Source organism: Solea solea, chromosome 20 (assembly GCF_958295425.1).
Source record: "Solea solea chromosome 20, fSolSol10.1, whole genome shotgun sequence".
Taxonomy (NCBI): Eukaryota; Metazoa; Chordata; class Actinopteri; order Pleuronectiformes; family Soleidae; genus Solea; species Solea solea.
The window spans coordinates 2,783,834-2,801,953 of NC_081153.1; the positions used below are offsets into that span (position 1 = coordinate 2,783,834).

General features: G+C 41.7%; 1 protein-coding gene across 1 annotated transcript in view; it reads left to right on the top strand.

The window, feature by feature from the left end:
• Nucleotides 1–346: 346 nt before the first annotated feature.
• Nucleotides 347–18,120, top strand: part of LOC131447287 (CMP-N-acetylneuraminate-beta-galactosamide-alpha-2,3-sialyltransferase 1-like) — a 51,048-nt gene continuing 33,274 nt past the window's right edge. Inside the window, exon 1 of the mRNA XM_058618961.1 lies at nt 347–599. The gene's annotated coding sequence lies outside the window, so the exon portion shown is untranslated. The remainder of the gene's footprint in view (nt 600–18,120) is intronic.

An 18,120-nucleotide genomic window follows, 5' to 3' on the forward strand; every position in this document is an offset into this window, starting at 1 on the left:
GGGGCACTACTGAGCCGCTTGGGTTGGTTTTTCGCATTATCATTATTTTATAAAGAATTTCGCTAGTTCTGATTTGCGTGTTATTTTTGTTCGTTTTCACACACGTTTAGGGGGTCAAAATCTAGATTCAACTCGGAGAAAGAAAAAAATAGGTCCTCGCACCACTGTGTGCGTGCTCAAGCACAAAAAGAATTCTTTGCATTTCAATAATGTTCTACGCACCTTGTGCTCAAACCCTAATTAAAATGTATGGAATGAGATAAGATGGCAAACCTGTTTATAGGTATGTGTGTGTATAAATGTAAGCCCGTCACTGATTGATGTCTCTCTCTCTCTCTCTCTCTCTCTCTCTGTGTATGAGGTTCAGATAATTGTTCCCATCTCCAGTTAGAATCTTCCACGCTCTGACTGGAGTCATTTCATCACATGCTCTCGTGCTCCGTAGTGTCGCTGCTGCCTCTGCCGCTCCTCCTGCTGCTGCTGCTGTCGCCTCCTCTCCTCTCCTCTCCTCTCATCTCATCTCATCTCATCTCCTCTCCGCACGGATGCACGGACATAACCGGACTGGACTCCACTCGCAGCCCGCGACTCATTTTGAAGTGAGTAGGCACCGAAACACCGCGCGCTAGTGTGCATAATTTTATACGTTTATTTGAGCTGCAGCTGCTGCTCACATGCAGCCTCTAAATGATCTACTGCTGCTGAGGTTAAACCTACTGAAACTTATAAATAAAACGAAACAAAAAATCACATTTACTTGGCTACAAAAATGATTGATTGATTACAATTAATATCATCATTCATACACCTGCTACAAATACAAACAGATGTGTGGAGGAAGGAGGCTCTCCATCCTTGTTTTGAGGGCTGCTTTTGATTTCTGTCCATGGGATTGTTTGGGGTGGTAGTGTTGGGGGTTGGTGGTGGTACCAGAATTACTCAGGCAGGTACTGCTCAGCTCTCTCACTTCAAAAAGACTCTGTATCAATCACTGCTGTGTAAGATCGACCCTGAGCAACTGTTGAACATGGAGCAGAGAGGTGTCTGTGCTGTGAGAGTCCCAGAGGCAGCAGCAGCATGAAGCCACAGAAAGCCTCTTAAACATACATGACTCTGTGTCAGTGTGAGCAAACGCCAGCTTCATGGCTTATGAGTTTTTGTTGTGTGTGTTAAGTATGTGGTTGTTGGTGTCTGGCAGCACACTGGTCAATTTTCCACTCAAATCCCCCCCCCCCCCCCTCGCTTCCCCCCTCTGTGCCATTATAAATAATAAGCAAGTGGAATACATTAGCTCTGTCATGTCCTCATGAAGGCTGCAGTCTGATTGGATTGTGTGACCTTGGGGGAGTTTGCTGCACTGTTGCCAACTCCTCAGTAAGGAAAGTTGCTATTGGCTCTCCTAAAAATCGCTGGAAGTTGCTAAATGACGTCATCGCCTATGCAAATTATGCAAATGCCTGGTACAGATGGTACAGATAATTTATTTTTGTGTGACACATTTACATTTACACTCCGCTCTGTAAGCCACGCAAGGAGCAGCCTGGACGCGGAGTGGTGAGGGTCTCCTCTCTGCTTTGACAGCAGGCTGGGACTGCTGCGGAGCCCCCGCTACTTGAGCACCGTAACTGCAGAGTGATGTCCGCAACAGGAAGTAAAGTCTAACATTTTCCGATCCGCACAAAACTTGATATGTGAGTCAATAGCCCTTCCCTGAATACGTTAGTTCAAATGTCGCATGGCGTACAAGAAAAGGGCCGGCAAAGTTGGCAAAAACATGTAATTTCTCGCTACACGCAACGAAACTCTTATAACTTTGTGATGGAAGTTCTGATCTCAACCAAACTTGCGACGATTGATGATGGGCCATTGCTAGAGATGCCTATGCAAAAACTTTCAAATTTTAAAACATCGCCTCCTGGTGGTGGCAGACAATAAACCAAAAAAAAGTTACTTTACGATTTTGGGAATAACTTTTACAGCGATTATCCTTTCAAACCCAAAATTGTGGAAAACACTTTAAACACATGGTAGATGTTGCATGCTGAATATGATGGTGGATCGTTTAATGCTGTTGCCATGACAATGATGCAAAGTCGGATTTTTGCGACAAAAAAACAAACTGTCACAACTTTGCGAATCCTGGTCCAATCAAGACTGAACGTGCTAGGATTGATGATAGTCCGGCCCTGAAGACATCTGCAAGAAAATATTCAATTTCAAAAACAGCGCCCCTTGTAACAGCAGACAGAATTACACTTACAATTTGTGATGCTGCTCTTACAGAGATTGTTGTATCCACTTGAAACTTGATATGTGAGACCTCAGACCCATCCTGAACATGTCTGTAAAAGGGCACTTCCCTACAGGAAGTAGAATGTCCGAAACAGGAAGTAAAGTCTAACATTTTTCCGATCCGCACAAAACTTGATATGTGAGTCAAGGGTCCTTCCCTGAACACGTTTACGGACACGACTCCAACCCAACAGGAATTCGGCCATTTTAAACAGGAAGTGCCCTTTAACTGGGCTGTACATTGTCCGATGCGTATGAAACTTGATATGTGAGTCAAGGGACCTTCCCGGAACACGTTTACGGACACGCCTTTCACCCAACAGGAAGTCGGCCATTTTAAACAGGAAACGCTATCTGACTTTGCGCAGGGACACCGCTGAAAATAACTAGTACCGCTAGCGGTGAATGAACGGGAGATGAGCTAGAGGACTCGAGCTCGAACCCGTTCACGGGCCTGTCACTGCTTTAATTACTGACAGCAGAATCATTAGCTCCCCTAATGCTTCACTGCTACCGTCATAAATAATGCTTCATTAATTAAACTATGTAAAAGAGCAGCTGTGGAGGGGACTTGACTAGACGTGCAGTTAGTGAGTGAGGCTTAGCTTAGCTCTGGAGGTCATTCTGGGGAATAAATGTAAATACTCTTCTTTACTTAACTGCCATAGCAGACCAGCAGAATGTGAGATTTAGCCTGATGACAACTATGAACAAGGGTTTGTATATAAAAGTGGAGAATGCAGGATTTAATGCAGCAAATTAAAATGCACATATGTAATTTCTGCTGCTCGAGGACTCTCTCTCTCTCTCTCTCTCTCTCTCAGTCAAAACAATAGCAAATGACTGAAATATTTTTGATTACAGGAAATAATGAAGGAATGAATGAAATGTGATGTCTATACCTCCAAAAAAGCGATTGGCAGAAAAGAAAGATTTGTAATGTATCACAGTGCACGCAGCAACCTGCTCTCTGTAGAGCTGTAAAAGAGTTTCATTTTTTATAGTCGTGAACCAAAAAGGCTTATCTGCAGAAAATGGACACGGTGCCCAGAGGCCAGTGTTGGCGGGTGGTGAATGCCTTTCAGTTGCCAGAGAGTAAACACTGATGAGGTGATACAGGTCTTTCTACCTCAATGTTTAATGTTCAGGATAGCTTCCTCTCATTTTTCCTCTTCTTCTTCCTCTCAGTTTCTCTTACCTTGAGCTGCAGCTGCTGGATTTGGCCAAGTTTTTGAATTAAATGAATCTCATAATTCTGCTTCCCCAAAAGAAAATGGAACGCCCGTCGATTGATCTGAGACTGGCACCGGCTCTGTGTCAAAGCTCCTCCCCCCTACACCTCCCATTATGCTGATGCTTTTAATCCAGAGGTGAACATACTGACCATGCGGTGGCTTAGTGAGCGTGAAAGCAAACTGTAAAGACATGGGTCACAGTTAAATGACCCTTTGAACTGATTATCGCTGCTTTACTACACCGACATTGTTGCTGATATTGATTTCAGTCTTGAAAAAACAGTGGATTAAGTGCATTTCCCCAAATGTTGCCACACATCTACAGAAGTGTCACATTTAGGGAAGTAGTTTCAGACAGTCCTCCTGAATAATGCGGGGAATTAATGCTCTAAAACTTGTCACAACTGCCTGACAAGTAAATAACTTTTAATTGACTCAACAGTGTTTCTGTGCACGGAGCCCAAAACTTCCAAAGACTGTTCTTGAGACATATCAGACTTCATCAGACAACCACACACACACACACACATGCTTGCTGGCTTCTGTTGTGGCTATGAATAATTACTGTTCCTCCATAATTCTATAATCGGCATTGGAAGTGCGTGTGGCTGGCTTCTGTGTGGCGGTATCAGAAGTCTGCAGACTCCGGCTCATTTTCTACTTCTTATTGACTCGAAGGCTGAGATGAAAACCTATTAAAATTAAAAAGTTGATTACATTTCCATTTGGATTTGGCGACGTTGCGAGGAAGAGGTGAAGAAATAATAATGAAAAGCACCACATTTGTGGGATGTTTCCAACGTGTATGATGTCACACTCCTCGGCTCACACAGTAGGGCTTTGTTTTGTGAGCGTCTTGAGAGTTAAAAATTCTTATTCTTGCACTTCAGCATTGTGTGTGTGTTTGTGTTTTTGTATCAGAGCTTGGGCGTTTTTTTTGTGAAGCCATTTCTCTCGTTCGGCCTCGTAACACAAAGCAGAGTGGGAGCGTCGTTAAGGCTGTAGGTCAGTTACTGTTGTCTGGGGTTTATGTAAAGCCCACTCGTTTTGTGGATATCTAATACTTTGTTTGTTTAGCCATTTGTGTGCTTGCTTGTCCATCAGTGTGTCCTTGAAGGCGATGAAATGTCCACAGATGACACACACACCCATGAACAAGTTTCTTTGCAACCCTGTTGAACTGTAGGGTTATTTTGTTTGTGTTTAAAATGAACAGAAGCCTCAAGGGAGAACACACGTGGGAGAACACACGTGGCCTTAGTGAATGCCGATTCATTGTATTCATAAAGTGAGTGCAATTTTTCAAATTGGAAGCGCTTTAATCAGGATACAGTTGGGAGCAAAACTATTTTGGCAAATTAATTAGCGTAAAAAGAGCCCTCTTGGCCATCGACTGCACAAAGTCACTGTGTTTTTTTACATTTGTTTGTGACATTAAATCAAGAGCAAATGGACTTGAGGTTAGAGAAGGAAGGTGTTTCAAGAGATTTTCTTTGATGGGTTTTTTAACCTTCGTGGCCACGTCTGTACTACTATATTTTTTGGCTTTAAAATGCATGACTGTTGGTTCTGTTGTGTGTAAATTCAGCCAGTTCTGCATTTCAGTCTGGACGGAGAGAAACAGAGATGGATGAGAACATGGTTAAACTCACATTTCCTGCCACTAAAGCATTGATCATCACTGCACAATAGCGCTGCACCATTCTGGGGAAAATGGGAATCACAATTTTTTTCACAAATCGAAATATTTATTGCACTCAATGAACAAAAGATTAGAAACATTCAATTAGGCTGTGAAGTACATGGCTGTGCATAATGGGCTTATTGTTATTATTGTTGTAGTGGCTTCAGTGACATATGGCGTGTTTCCACTAGCTCGACTCGTGAAAGGAAATGTCTAAAGTCTCAATAATCCACAGAGGAGTCTGGTGTATTTAGCGACAGCACTGCTGAGCGCCTGCAATTGAGCCGAATGCAAACCGGGTGGTCGTGGGAATCTCGTCAATACCACCTGCGTTTTCGTCACCATCCATTTTGGTGTTTATTTCTCCTTAGCCCACACTTTGTCCGATGTTCTGTGACGCACTCACTCAGCTGCTCGTAAACTCTCAACTACAGACGGACTCCACTGAATCGCGCGATGTAAAGGCTTCGTATGTTGAGAGAGAAGAAAACTCAGAGATGCAGCTCATGAAATATAATGCAGAAGAATCGTTGTCATTCAGAAATGAGATCACGTGTAGTTTTTTGTGCAGCACTACTGCACAACATTTCATAATGGATAAAACCTTCTTGCTTCAAGGCGACATAGAATGCTTGTATCACACATATATGTTAGTGATGGAGGTCTACTTACATATATTAACTTGTTTTCATGGTTAAAAACCTCCTAATCGCTGCAAACGAGCTGATCAAAATATCTCCTTACTGACGCTCTCGTCAGCCGCGCTGTTTCAGACCAAAACCACACCCCCAGAACGTGGACTGTGTTGTGATTAGCCAGCCAACGAGAGCTTTCCTACTGTCCTACTGTGATTGGTCAGGTACCTGGAAGTGACGTAATTGGTAGGCCAGCTCTCAGATACACAGCTCCCCCTCTGGCACGGTGGATGCTCTGCATCTCAGCAGCTACAGCAAGAGTAGTTCTTCTTCTTCTGCGGTTGAATGTACGCAACCGGATGTGCCCGGACTAGTGCCCGCACCGGGAGGCGCTACGGTGGTGAGAGGAGTGGTGAGGTTTCCTGATGACATCATCAGCATAGGGAAGTGCCGATCCGCTTCGCAGAGCCCAGGAAAACAATACAACACTATTTTCTCAGCAGTGGCTGAACTGTTTGTTCTGAAACTTTAGGGTTTCATAAACGAGGTAATGACGCAGATACACACACAAATGCAGCGTTAATTCGAGCTTCCAGTCTATGTGGCCTTTCATTCTCATGTCAGCCATCTTATTCTCTTTTGCTGCTTCCACGCGAGGAACATCACAAAACTCCCATCCCTTAAATAATCCAGTGTTAATCTATTAACGCTTCTGTGAACCTACTATTAAACAAGAAGACTCGATTAGTTGAGAATATCCGTGAGCACCAACAACTAGTCTGATTATACTGTAGACTACAAATATTGTGTAGTTTTTTGCCGTACCATAGTGATCAAGAAAATAAATGCAGGTATTTTCATTCTTCTTTTGGATGATTTATGTGAAGGGGGGACGTTGTCCATCGATTAAGAGAAATCTCTGCTCTCATGTGACCCTTCACCCCGTCCACATCACTTTGACACTCTGAGTTCAGCCTCTTGTATAATTAAGATGAACTGGATGTTATTTTTAGGTGGGGACGAGGGCGGTGTCTGTCTCGCCACCTGACAGACAGCCCCAGAAACCTTGCAAACATGCAAATGAGTTCTCATAACCACGGAGCTGGAAGATTCCCACTCACACAATACAGCCTAACAATCTACCACTTATGTACAGATTATTTTAAAATAATCACATATTCTGAAGGACACGCTGCGCAATCATGCAAAAACTGAAAGAGTGAGGCGGCTTGATTTACGCACAGCGTTGTAGCAATCTTCAATTACAGTGCAGTGAGATTTTGAGACGCTGCTGCCTTTAAACGTGCTTTTCATCTATTTGGCAAAAGGTTAAGAACAGGTTACTGTCTCTGTACGAATGTTATCACTTTGTTTATTGTCAAATCTTAATTAAAAGAATAGGTTTTTGGACACTCATCACTCAAATGGAAATAAACTTCACTGGTCTACTGGTGCGTCAGGTTTCACACCTGTCTTCTTCTCACAATACCAAGCTGGTCCCTGTGTGTGTGCGTGTGTGTTGTTTTTCATATCTGAGACAGACTGAGATTCTGTGGTTTGTTCTCTTAAATTCTCCTGCTTGTTTTTAGTGATTGTGGCGAGAGAGACAGATGATCATTGTAAATAAGGACTCAGCTTTATTTATGACGACAGTCAGGTTTAAACACAGTCATGATTTCCTCTGTTCAAGAGGATTTTAAACTTAATTTAACATGCGCACATTTGCATGACTGTAATCCCAACAGTTTCTGAAAGCTGAGAAGTTGCACGTCAAAGCCAGCATGTGGTTGTTGTGGTTATTTCCTGTGTGCTGTTGGAAGCCGGTGAATCAGCTTTCTCGGCTTTGGAAAGAAAAAAAAATTGTGATGCATGCTTAGATAAATAAACTTGAAATGTTTGTAGCGCCCAGTACGGAGCTACATTGTGCCACATCCACTACTGAGACAGGAGTTTTTGGGGGCATGTTTAGCCACCTCAAATTAGCAATTACAACCTGGTCCATGTTTTACCAGGCCCGGGCAAAGATTGAAATGCACCTGGAAATAAACAAACACAGTCCAAGTCATCAACTTAAAGGATAATATTCACCTTTGTCTGCAGTTATATCAGTGATATTATCAATTCAATTCAATTCAATTCAATTTTATTTGTATAGCGCCAAATCATAACATACATTATCTCAAGGCACTGTACATAGACAACATCAAGGAGAGCAGAGAACCCCAACAGTTCACACAATGAGCAAACACTAGGCATCAGTGAAGAGAAAAAACTCCCTCTTAACAGGAAAAAATCTCTGACAGAACCAGGCTCAGAGATGTGCGGTCATCTGTCTCGACCGGTTGGGGTGAAAGGAAAAATGGGGGACAGCGGAGAGGTGGGGGACAGATTATCATAGCTACATCCTCCCCAGACACTTTCACACAGCAACCTACACATTTAAAGAAACTTAGTGAGAGTGCTTCAAGACTCAGTGTTTCATAATAATCAATTACAGTGGAAGTAAGCTGAATGAAAAGTGGCAGTCACATGAGGCTTTTCCTATTATTCTCACTTTACTCTATTCTTACTTTTACTCTACTATAAAAAATACATTTCTTTTTTCCCCCATTTAAACAAGACCTGAGGGTGAGTAGCTGTTTCAAGATGTATTACAATAACTGTGACAATTAATATTTTGACAGTGATGGAATCAGGTGCCAGGGCTGACTCACAGAACTCAGGGACATTTTGTGTTTTGGATTACAGTACATGTAGAGCATGTACGTCTCTGTCTGGATCTTCTGCAGGTTTTCTTCTCCCTGAACTGTGGCCAGTTCACACTGGAAACCTTAAAAACCTTGTTCAACTAAGATTTATACAGCCAAGACACACATCAGACTATCTGAGGGAATGACTGCATATGTCCTCTCTCTCTCTCTGAACGGTCCTTTGACTGGTCATAAGGTATCAGTCATATTTTTGACCTGCAGTATACATATAGGGCTTTTTGTGGCACTGTAAATGTGGACAGCGCTCGCCCAAAGTCATTGGACGTGACAAGACGGATCAGAGAGGACTCAGACGCAGAGGCCTTTTAATTGTCTTTATTGGCACTCTTAAACAAAACACAAGGCAGATTCTCTTTACTGAGGGAAAAACAAAGCGTGGCTATGAAAAACTATAACCAATGGAGAGCGCAACGCTCTTCAGAAGAACGTTGCAGAACTATAAACGCGGAACAAAAAATCACTCCGAAGAGGAAACAAACTCAGACTATGGTTATCATGTAAAACAGAAAACTCTCCAAACGGAGGAAAACACGGCTCTAAACACTTCAAATGAAGACTAACTCTAAGGCACAATCCTATTGATTGGCGATCTGACAAAGAACGAGGTCAAAAATAAGGCGCAATCTAAATGATTGGATCTAATCAATCTGTCTAATAAAAGGTAAATCACAATCCTAGTGATTGGAGTTCCTAAAAGTCTGTGAAAATGAACAAACAGAAAATCTCTCCCAAGGAGGAAAACAAAAGGGGCTATTCATCTTAACTAAGGTATTAGCTAACAGGCTATGCTAAGAAAACTTACTAAAGAAAGCGTCGCTCACAAAGAGGATCAAAAACTTGTGGCATCTGTGGCTGTGACGAGGAGCTCGGGTGATCAGGCATGGGCGAAAACACACTGGCACTGAAACAGGGGAACAGGGAGTTTTTAAAGTCCACATGGCTTAATTGTCAACAGGTGTGTGTAATCAGGGCCGGCAGGCCGGCAGAGGAGGGGGCGGGGCAAACTGCCGGAGTGACAGGACGGCGTCTTGTCATCGAGTGGATGAATTGATTTGGCAGCGGAAGGAAGGGTGTACGTTAACAACAGTGGACAGCGCTAGTGGTGTAAACACACAAATCCCTGTGAGGAATGAAATATATAATAAATATAAAAATACAAACAAAATACTCTCTACCCGCACCCGGTGCGCAACCGGTGCTCAGCGCAACTGGCGGCCGGTGCGCGACTGGTGCTCGCCACCCGCCGGCTTCTAGTTTTCACCGAAATGCAGGTCTTTTCTCTTGCAGCCATATCAGTTTGAAAACTACATTCGATCATTGTCGTTCTCAGTTTACTCTGCAGAGCAAGAGCCAGTTAGCGTAACTGTTAGCAAAGATGGCGGACACAGTGTTTACATTCTGGGAATGAAGTCTCGTGAGTGGGTGAGTCTCAAAAGTGCTGAACTGGCATTGTAGGTGAAAATCGGTGAAGTATTCCTTTAACTGTCACCTCTTTATGACCCCGAGGGTTGCAACGTTTGTAACTTCTGCTCGGACTACTTGATGATGACGTGCTATAATAAAAACACTGTAACCACTCGTCTTCTGGAAGAATATTCACTATATCGCTGTCTTTGCAAACAACCAAACAATGCTTCAGCGATTCACTTGACAGTCGAGCTTTATTTCCTTGTCAGACATCGAAATACAAAGGACTCGTCTTCAGCAGGACACATTGGTCCTCACTTAAGCTCTAAATCTTTCAAGACAAGTGACGTCAGAGCCCATATTTATGGAATTGAAGAAGCAACAATGCAATGATGGGACTGACGGCACGGACGCGAGACGCAGCTTGTTGAGGAAACACACGTCAACACTAAAAAACAGTGTTTTCATCCATCACAATCTCTCTAATGTCCAAGTCGACCTCAAGCCAAACAGGAACGATACAGAATTACAGATTTTGTTGATCCTTCATATTATACGGAAATACCACAACATGATTAAATCAATATTATTAAATAAAGCTGTGTGATATGTACTACAATATTTGCATCTGTGTAGTTCCTGTTTTAAACAGAGAGGATCTCTGACCAAAAAACACAGAGGAGGTACACATTTTATGTGAGATTGCCACACACCAGCACATATATACATATATATATATATATATATATATATACATATATATATATATATATATATGTTCCGGTGTAAAGCAGAATAAAGTGTACGCTTTTTATATATAAGAAGAATTGCTGAAGCCTGTAGAGCCGTATGAAATGTCATGTGAGTGGAAAGCGACACAGGAAAGGGCAGAAAGCTGTTCTTCAAACATGTGGAGAGAGAGAGAGAGAGAGAGAGAGAGAGAGAGAGCATCCTCAGAGAGTTCCTGCTGGAGGAACCTTCTCAGCCCTGGCAAAAATCTTTGAAGCACCCCCGACTGACTGAGCACCTCCACTTATTTAGAGCACGCTGAAGAATACCTTTGTGCTCTCTCTGTGTTATGTGCTCCATGATTGTAGGGGCCACGGCAAAAAAAATTTTTTATATAAATATATATATATATATGTATACATATATATGTATATGTATATATATATATATATATATATATATATATACATATATTTAAAAAATATATGTATATGTATATACTGAGTTTTTAGAGGACACGATGTTAAAAAGAAAAGTAAACACATACCATAACAAACCAGAACAATTTATGAGACCACTGTTAAGAATTCTTCCAAGTCTTTTTTCCAAGACATTTTTGCCGTCTCTTTTCCCTCCTTTATGTTCCAAATCCTTAACGGTTAATACACCAGAATATAGAAGCTCTTTATCCAGAAATTATATTTTTAATAATAATAATTATTATCCATGAATTTCCAAATTTACTGTTTTACAGAAGAAAAAAAAGGAAGCAGCAAACATTATAATCTCTTGGTTATTTCTCGACTCCTCATCCTTACATGTACATACCTTTTCTTTTAATTTTATTTCATCCTATTTTTATATTCTTATCCTATTCTATTTTTATTCTATGTGTACATTGTGTGTCTCACTGCTGCTGATCTCCCAGTTTGGCATTAATAAAGTACTCAAATTATTAAATTTGTATAAAAAGGTGAATTCAGTCATTCAGGTGGTCTACTGAATGTGTTAAGCACTATAAACATATATATATGTTATAGCCCTAGCCAATCAATTTGCATTATGCAAATATTCCAGCATAGGTTTCACAGCCAATGGAATCAACATTTGTTTAAACAAATTTACGTATCAACATGTTGCTCCAGGCCCTAAAAATACCCGTCATTCAGATTATTCACCCTGCATGTAGAACTTTCTAGCAGGCAAAGCTATTTATCTTTCATTCTATTTATCTGTTCATTGGTATCAAAGCACCGTTGCCTTTAAAGTGCCTTTAAGGTGCATTGTCAAAGCCATGTTTTGTTATATATTAATCTTCGTATGTGGCTTTGTAAATCTATCTATCATCAGAACCTGTACGACTTGTCGGTTTTACAACCTGACTAACTTCTAACTAACTTTAGTTAGTAGCTAACTAACTGACTAACTTCTAACTACTAACTGTCTAACTTACTAACGGACTGCCGTCTAACTACTAACTGACTGCTGTCTAACTGCTGTTTAACTGTGTATGTGGAATAAACCTTCAGAAAGACAGTCGAGTTGTACCCGCCGTACTTGTTCTGGTTACCCTTTCCAGAAGGGAGCATTGAGCTGAAAGGATCAGCCAGTAGAAATCTGGACACTGCAACAATGATTTCACAGCATACTGCTGCTATGTAGAGGGGAAAGCTGCAGGTGATACAGGTGGACGTCCCGGTGGTGTCCTGAATTATAGACTACCTTGCAAACAGGCTGTGGTTCGTGTAAGTCCAGGAGCCACCTGGAGGCGCTGTCCTGTCATCTCTCATTTGTCTTCTCATCTCCAGTTTGAGCTCTGAGCCCCAAATAAAAGTCTAAAGAAACTCATTACAGGATTTACAGCGTATGACAACAAGGATGACTTTAGGTGGAGTCTGTATGAGTTCGTATTAGTCATCGCGATTCTAAAGTGTCAAAAACACAGTTTAAAACAACCCGGTGGGTTAGTGGGCTATTAAATGGTTGAGTGAACTCCTAGTGTGCTGTCAGATTTGTGTCCGTGGAGACACCACCACTCCTGATAAATGTGGATGTGTTTGAGGAAGGAGTCACTAACATTGTTACCACATGACTCGACTGAGGGTTGTGCACTGGTGGAATAAAACAGGACTGAAAACCGTGTGTTCATGCTCATGCAAATCGATATAATGTGATTGCTTTCATAAATATGAAAGGTGTCCAACAGAGTTGCTCGTAGTGCACCACACAGACCCAGAGTAGCAGAGGAAAGTGCATCTAAATTGTAAAGAAATAGACTTGGGAGTAAAACAGAAATCAGTTTTTAATGCTGAGTAAAAAGAGAAGGAAGCAGAAAGTAAATCCATCATCTCTCACTCCTTCTGTTCACAGAGGATTATTGATTTTTTTTCTCAGCTCAGAAAAAATTGTCACACGGTTAAAATTGAGTTGGAAATGTAACATTTTATTTCTATTGACGCCTTTATTTTCATGTCATTTGATGCTTTGATCTGTGTATGAAGGTCCTGCTGAATGGGATGTGTTAATGCAGATGTAATCACTGACTCAGACAGATCCCACCACTTTAAGCCTTGTTTAGTTTGCATGACGACACTGCAGCGCACACACACACCTCCACAGGTGCTACGTCAGTATGCAACGCGTGTCAGTATTGTTCAACTCAAAAGGTGGTGTACAAGGAAGTTGTAGTGAAGTGTTCTCCTACAGCACAGTTTCTTAGTCCTGGTCCTGTCACCCACTGATCACCCTGCATGTTTGAAGTAATTTTCACACCTAATAAAAGCACACAGGTGAACGTTACTACCAGGGATGGGCATAATTAATCGACGATCGATTAATCGATTTTTTTATCAATAAAACTAACGCAGGTTCTGTTCCGTAGTCAGTGGAGATCGGTAGACTGCGACTACAATGAATGATGATCGGATGCAGGTTTTCATTGCATTTTTAAATATAGCTATAAATAGTGATATTTAATATAAAAATATTGATGATTAATCGAAAACTGGTCGTTAATTCTCCCGGCGATCGATTAAATATTCTTAATCGATCGCCCGCCCTAGTTACTACTCACTCTGTGACTGGCGGGTGTGGTCGGCGACACAAAACTGAGCGGGCCCTTGGGTCCTTGGCAGCCCGTGGCCAAGTGGAAAGGGAACTTGACTTGTAACCGGAAGGTTGCCGGTTCAAATCCCCACCCGGCCAAAAAGGGCTGGGGTACCCCTGAGCAAGGTACCCAACTCCCAATGCTCCCCGGGCGCTACTCAGTGGCAGCCCACTGCTCCTTATTCTAGGATGGGTCAAATGCAGAGAATATCAGTCAATCTGAGACTGAGAATAATTTCCCTAAGGGGATTAATAAAGTATCTAAAATCAAAAAAATAAAATCAAAATCAAAAAAAAAAAAAATTACCAGGGTTTGGAGCCTTCAGGTCTCCAACGGCAGTTGTCTTGCAACTGGCGGATGAGAGCAGCGCCAGGTGGGCAGGTGTAGTTTAAGGTGGACCTTAACTGTAATCAAGTCTTCAGGCAGCTCAATGAAAGCATCCCAACCAGAACCAGCACATGCCGCTGGAGAAGGCCGGGTCTCAGGCTCGCAACCTGCGATCCACTGTAAACAAACTCACCCAAAGGCTATTCATGCCAGAACCACGGCCTTCAGTGATCGGTTGCACGAACACCTTCCAAAACTAACTGGACTTTCCCAGCAAACGAGCTAGGGTTGGACTGTAACCGACATGTAACCGACCTCTTCCCTGTGATGACAATGTTAATTACTTCACACAAAGTCATCTCCATAGACACAGCACCACAACAACCTTTTCGAGCCCTTGCACTCCATGTGACGGAGAAGATTAAATCATTTCAGCCTCGCGCTGAACTCACTGCGGCAAGTAAGAATGACCCAAGACTTCATGATCCCTGCATCAGTGGCATAGAAACAATCTCTGTTTCACTGTCTTCCTGACACAGCGAGACGTCTGTGAGTCCATCTGACAGTCCTCATGGCAGCCCATTCCTCTGTGTGTGTGTGTGTGTCCGATAACATTGTGGCAGTCGATGAGACGGGGGCAGAGCTGGCTGTTCTTCCTGAAGTACTTCAAGTTATTTTTAATGCACCCACTTTAATCCCACAGACAAAAAACTGCCAAAAAAAAATTCCATCTTTTCCCTGCATATGCGATTAATTTTCCCAATGGATACACTAACTTTTAAAAGGTTTTGGGGGTTTTGTGTCATTATGTTAAAGTAAGAAACAAATAAAATTTGGCCATGGATTCTCAAAACCTGATGGGATTTTTAATCGGTGGAATTTCATCAGCTTCTGTTGGGATCTGAATAATTTGTAACAACATTGATAGAAATATCTCCTCCTACACCCTCGTCCTCCGTCACTGGCACACGTCCTGTCACATATTCATAATGAGAGGGAGACAACGCTAATTAGCAGCAAAGGTCTGGACAAAAGTTCTAAAGAACAGCGTGTGAAGTGTGAGAACAGCTTTGGTGCAAGAAGCTTTTTCAAGGCACACACACGTCCTGAAGTCCTGCTCCACATCCAACAGTCTTTTCACTTCACTGACATGGACAAAAAAGAACTTTTTCCCTTAATACAGTTTAAACTTTTTTTTTGAAAACTTAAAAAAAGAATTTTCTTTGCTAAATGTTGGAGATTAACGCTTGTTTTCGGGATTCTTTATCTACAGTTCGGCATTGTTCGCTTTGATTCCTGTGTCGGACGTCGCGCTTGTGACGACACTCTCTGACCAATCAGTGGCCAGCAGTCTGTTGACGTCATATTTTGGTATCGACTCAGCTCATCAGAGCCGGTACTAAAAAAAGTACTGGGTACCAGGTACTATCGCAAATGGAAAAGCTGAGCTACAACTATAGTGGAAAAGTGGCAATAGTGAAAGAAAAATACTGAAAAATAAACAGTGTTTAAGACATTTATTAGACCACCACCCAAAGCCACTGCTGCCCTAAATTAACAGCATTGGTTATTATCGAAACATGTTTTTACGTTTCTGTAATGGTTATTATTATTAATAATAATAATAATAATAATAATAATAATAATAATAATACATCATATTTTTATAGCGCTTTTCTTGACACTCAAAGACGCTACAGTAGATGTACCAGTATGTAGAAGCTCTTTAACCAATATCATGTTTAAAGGCTGAGTGCTCACGCAGGTGACTTGATTCAAAGTTATGATTCATTTCATATCGCATTTTTTTTTGTTCATAAAAACGAGCCTAGTGAACTTTGAACTGTGACGCATTTCCAAATTTCACAAATTCAATTCGATTTTAAACAAATTTTGAGTACTTTTTGCTCAGCGGTGTTTATGTAGTATCAGATAAGACACTCTATATTGCACATTCTTATAGCCTCTGTAGTATATGCTGTACGTTTAAACACGTTAAAACATTTCTAAGGGTTAAAATGCCAAATTGACTGTTTTACAAAAAAACAGGAAAAAAAATAGTAAAGCATATTATTATTTACTGACATCCTGAACAGGAAGAAAATACTTTTAGTGGTTGAATGTTAGAATGAGAAGAAACCCAGGGAGCTGGCTCAAATCTGGGTATATATAAAAATGTGAATTCAGTTTGTTATTTGCTAAATAAACGACTTCAAGCACGACTAAAAACAAAGTTGACATCACGTGAAAGAGCTCAGCGCTCCAAAGCAGCACAGATTGGGATCATCGGGGTCAGGAAGTCTTTGTTCCACCACAGAGCACAGGGCAGAAAGTGAGCAGTGAAAACTTCAAATATGTCAGAACTCTGGCACACATTCACCAAGTTGCTGCTATCGCTCGGTGATCTTCTGACTCAAAGTTACGTCATTATACGTTCAGCCAGATCTCCAGATGGTTCATTCCGGTCCACTAGTAGGACATCACTGGTAGGAACTTCAAGTTCTCTTCAGTATGGATAAACAAGTGATGCTGTCGCTCTCCGGAGAGGACACTTTGCTTTTCATGTTCCTTTTCCGAATGCAGAGGTGGATCTGGAACACGATCAGAGACAGACTGAACTCCTCCGTGGATCTGACTGACGGATAAATCACTCAGTCAAGAAAAAAAAGATCAGACCTGTTGATGTTGTGCAGTGACAGATCCGTCATCCTGCCAGAAATTAAACAAAGACAACATGTTTATGCTCTGTGGTAAACTTGGAAACATGCTGTTTGAAGCGTGTCTCCAATTTGTGTCTCCAATTTCTCTCTGGAAGCCTTGGAGGATTCCTCCACACTGCAAGCTATTTTGTTGTCGTTCCTCTGCAAAAACATCCTGCTTTGTTTCTGATCTACATAGAGAGGAAAATCTGACCTAGAAATGTAAATCTGCTGTGAAATATTCCGCGATCAGAACCCCTCAACCTAAAGAACCATCATCGTAGAAGATATTTATGTTTGTAAAAGTGCCAGTTGGAATTCTTTATTGCCTTCATTTTCCCCAGTTGAATGAAGAACTTCCTTGACAATACACATCATTTTTCCACGCTGAATCGGAGCCAATGAAAGGCGCAGGAAAAGGCATTTGTCTGGGTGGAAAATGGCCTCGTCAAAACACAGAGAGATAAAAATCCAAACTTATCATGGGAGCACAAATTTATTTTGACAAACGTGCAAATTGACTGCCCGTTTCATTCCTCCCGACGTCGTCTTTGTTCGTGATTAATGAGACAGACGTCTCACTTTGAGCAGGGGAACGTGCTCGACAACACGCACATCAATAATCGAAGCAGCTGCTTTACATTCTGTCCACTTTGCTATCGTCCGAGTGCAGGAGGGGAAAACACATTTGAGTGCATGCAAAATGGCTGGAGATATTCCATTTGAGGGTAAACATCCAAACCAATTTTCAGGGAAGGATGAGGCTGCAGCCTTTACCTGTTTGGTTTTACTGCAGCTGGCAGAGACTGAGCTGGGAAAAGCAATTGGCTTCAACTAACTGCAGCATATGCATGTGAATTTGTCTCGTCTCCTGTAGTATGTCACACTGCCGAGGTCATTGGAAGTTAAAAGACAAAGCACCTCCTTATTTTTCTCTAAAAAATTACAGCAAACGCAAACCTCTGCCAACGTCACTCAGTTTCCCCCATTGTTGTTTTTTTTTTATTAAATCCTGAATCTGCATCCAGATCAACCACAAAAATCTATTTTTTTCCATTTTTCCTTTCACCACAACCTGTCTTGACAGATGGCTGCACATCTTTGAGTCTGCATCTGTCAGAGATTTCTTCTTCTTGTTAAAAGGGAGTTGTTTTCCCTCTCCACTGATGCCTCTAGTGTTTGCTCATTGTGTGAATGTTTGGGTTTCTCTACTCTCGATGATGTTGTCTACGTAC